The sequence below is a fragment of the Triticum urartu genome, chromosome 7A (genome assembly GCF_056163025.1).
Source record: "Triticum urartu cultivar PI428250 chromosome 7A, HENAU_Tu73, whole genome shotgun sequence".
NCBI lineage: Eukaryota > Viridiplantae > Streptophyta > Magnoliopsida > Poales > Poaceae > Triticum > Triticum urartu.
Window position 1 is genome coordinate 542,855,641 of NC_141879.1, and position 4,293 is coordinate 542,859,933.

Genomic DNA, 4,293 nt, shown 5'->3' on the forward strand with positions numbered 1-4,293 from the left:
CTACTCAATAGTTCGGTGTGCCATGCTTTACGGCTTAGAACCGGGACTTCAACGACGTTTTGAACGTCATGGAGCATATGAGATGTTCGAGGAGTTGAAGTTAATATTTCAAGCAAATGCCCGGATTGAGAGATATGAAGTCTCCAATAAGTTCTACAGCTGGAAGATGGAGGAGAATAGTTCTGTCACTGAACATATACTCAAAATGTCTGGGTACCATAATCACTTGACTCAGCTGGGAGTTAATCTTCCGGTTGATAGTGTCATTGATAGAGTTTTTCAATCACTAACACCAAGCTACAGGAGCTTCGTGATGAACTATAATATGCAAGGGATAGATAAGGCGATTCCCGAGCTCTTCGCAATGCTAAAGGTTGCGGAGGTAGAAATCAAGAAGGAGCATCAAGTGTTGATGGTCAACAAGACCACCAGTTTCAAGAAAATGGGTAAAAGGAAGAAGAAAGGGAACTTCAAGAAGAACATCAAACAAGTTGCTGCTCAAGAGAAGAAACCCAAGTCTAGACCTAAGCCTGAGACTGAGTGCTTCTACTGCAAAGGGACTGGTCACTGGAAGCGGAACTGCCCCAAGTATTTGGCGGATAAGAAGGATGGCAAGGTGAACAAAGGTATATGTGATATACATGTTATTGATGTGTACCTTACTAGAGCTCGCAGTAGCTGTCGGTGTCAAAACCGGCGGATCTCGGGTAGGGGGTCCCGAACTGTGCGTCTAAGGTTGATGGTAACTGGAGACAGGGGACACGATGTTTACCCAGGTTCGGGCCCTCTCTATGGAGGTAATGCCCTACTTCCTGCTTGATTGATCTTGATGAATATGAGTATTACAAGAGTTGATCTACCACGAGATCGTAATGGCTAAACCCTAGAAGTCTAGCCTGTATGACTATGATATGGAGTATATCCTTTCTGGACTACACCCTCCGGTTTATATAGACACTGTGGGGATCTAGGTTTACATAGAGTCGGTTACATAAGATGGAATCTTCATAGTTGTTCGCCAAGCTTGCCTTCCACACCAAGGAGAGTCTTCTCTGGACACGGGTACAATCTTCGGTCTTCATATCTTCACAACCCATCAGTCCGGCCCATCGATAATAGGCCGGACGCCCGAGGACCCCTTAATCCATGACTCCCTCAGTAGCCCCTGAACCTGGCTTCAATGACAAGGTATCCGGCGCGTAGTGTTGTCTTCGGCATTGCAAGGCGGGTTCCTCCTTCCGAACTCCCGAATAGCCTCCAGACGAATTGATCATGTCCGGACCTATAACACACACCGCACACAATCGCAGAGAGAATAGAACAACACACGAGTCCAATCTGCTGACAACTTTAGTAATGTGACGTCACGCTTGTCCGGTCATAATTTCGAACCGTTTTTGAAAGTGCGTTATATCGACTAGAGGGGGGGTGAATAGGCGATTTTTATGAAAGTCTTCAAAACGTGGAAGTTTCGAAGACAAATGATAGAAATAGACCTATTACCATGCAGCGGAAGGTAGACTACACTAGGCAAACCATAGTCAAGTATTCAAGGAAGTGAAAGCACAATGACCTATAGCAGCTAGGTAGTTAGGATCAGGTAGGAAGATATTATGAAGCCAAACAGAACATGCAGTCACTCAGTGAAGACAAAAGATAGTGCAATCATACAATGACTTCACAAGGACCAACAGTAAGTAAAGGGAAAGGAAGGATGAAACCAGTGACCCGTTGAAGACAATGATTTGTTAGACCAGTTCCAGTTGCTGTGACAACTGTACGTCTGGTTAGGGCGGCTAGGTATTTAAACCTGAGGACACACAGTCCCGGATACCCAGTCCTGAACACGCAGCTCAGGACACCCAGTCCTCACCGTATTCCCCTTGAGCTAAGGTCACACAGACCTCGCCCAATCACTCTGGTAAGTCTTCAAGGTAGACTCCCAAACCTTCACAGACTACGTTCACCGGTGATCCACAATGACTCTTGGATGCTCAGAACGCGACGCCTAACCGGCTGGAGGATTCACAGTCCTCAAGTGTAATAAGTCTTCAGATCACACAGACAGGAAGACTTAAGTGATGCCTAACACTCTTTGGCTCTGGGTGGTTAGGGCTTTATCCTCGCAAGGAATTCTCTCTCAAAGGCTTCGAGGTGGGTTGCTCTCAAACGACAAAAGCCGTATTCTAACTCTGAGCAGCCAACCGTTTATTGTTGTAGGGGGTGGGCTATTTATAGCCACTAGGCAACCCGACCTGATTTGTCCAAAATGACCCTGGGTCACTAAGGAACTGACACGTGTTCCAACGGTCAGATTTCAAACACACACATCAACTTTACTTGGGCTACAAGCAAAGCTGACTTGTCCGACTCTGGACAAGATTCGCTCTCATAGTCTTCACTCGAAGACATAGATTTTGGTCAAGCATCACTTCAGTCATTCTGACTGGTTCTCTTGGACCCCACTTAACAGTACGGTGGTTCCTATGACTCAACAAGGAAGAAAAAGAACTACGAAAGATCTAAGTCTTCAAGCTCCATAGGCTTCATGCGATGTCTTCTCTTGTCATAGTCTTCAATGTGAATATCTTCACATACCACCTTTGACATCAATGTCTTCATTCATTTTAGGGGTCATCTATGGTAGGAAAACTGAATCAATGAGGGACTTCTACCTGTGTTATCCTGCAATTCTCACAAACACATTAGTCCCTCAACTAGGTTTGTCATCAATACTCCAAAACCAACTAGGGGTGGGACTAGATGCACTTACAATCTCCCCCTTTTTGGTGATTGATGACAAACTAGTTGAAGTTTTCAACGGGGAATATAATGTGAAATTGTAAAGGATAAGGAATTGTCTTCATAAGTTGCAAGGGCTCCCCCTGAAGATGTGCATATGAGTAATTTGCTTTTGGAATGCAAATGCACATGGCAGGTTGTACTTGTGGAGATCCTCTTCAACTTATGATGACAATTCATTATGCATGTGAAGGTATGTGAAGATAATGACATGCATAATGGAAAATGGACATCTGCAAAATGATCTAAGTGCGGAATTTATCGTCGCACATGCGGAATTTATCATCGCATCACAAAGTAGCAAATAAGTAGCAAACGACCATCGAGTTTAAGTGTTACAACTCAAAGAACCAAATGTATCAAAATGAGAGTTGTAAACACTAGGCAAAATATAAAGCAACCGCCCATATGGACCCGCTTGAAGACTATCGAACTCATATGCTTCTCCCCCCTTTGTCAGTAAGGACCAAAAAGGTTTGAAGACATAGAGCATCTACTCGTTCCCATGAAGAGTAGCTGAAGCAGCAGGGTCGTCGGTGGTGTTCGGCGGTGCAGAAGAACTTGGAGCAGTGTTGAAGCGTGCTGAAGGAGGGGGTGGTGAAGTAGCATCGTCTTTGTCCTTGATCACTCGGGCATTCACAGTTGCCGCAGAGGAAGAGAACTCAGAGTCTTCAAGAGATGGAGTTCGTCGCAGCACTGCCCTTCGGGGAGGTGTGGAGTCAAACTTGAAGCGTTCAGAGAAGCCATCCTCTTGAAGATCATCTTCAGAGCACATAAGCGTCAGCCCTTTCCATGTGCGTCGAGAGGTTTCATGGGCAACAAAGGCATTCTTGGTGGCAAGATTGCGAATGCGGTTAACATCCACCAAGAGGCTTTGCATTTGGCGCTTCAGCCAGTCATGATGCCTATCCTGTTTCTGATGAAGAGCCACCAGAAGCTCTCGGTCGTTGAGAACATGAGATCGCTTCTTGGGTCGTTGGGCAATAGTGCTTTCGGTGGCTTCAGTAAGGGCACGATGAGGTGCATGTGTAGTTCCAGCCAGAGGATAAACACGAGTGACTGCTTCAACTCCTTCAATGTTCTGAGAGAAACTTTGATGCTCCGCATTCTGAAGACTAAGAGGCTCCTTGGCAGGCTCAGGATAAATGGCTTCAACGGACATATCCACATCAGGCAAAAAGATCTGATGATTGCGAGCAGATGGCTGATATGAGATAGCGGAGTGGAGTTTAACCAGCCGCATTATCCATGGAGCATAGAACTTCAAGCCAAAAAGATCAGAGCCTGATGCAGCAAGTTGGCGGATGAAGAAGTCTTGTACATTGAAGCATTTGCCATGAAGAATATAGAAGACCAAAGTCTTCATTGCACCTTCCATCTTGGCATGTGGAGAATGCCCTTTGATGGGCCAGAGAGTTCGCCTTATGATGTGATAGATAGTCCTTGGCAGATACTCAAGGTCTTCAACAAAGAACTCCTTAGGATATGCAG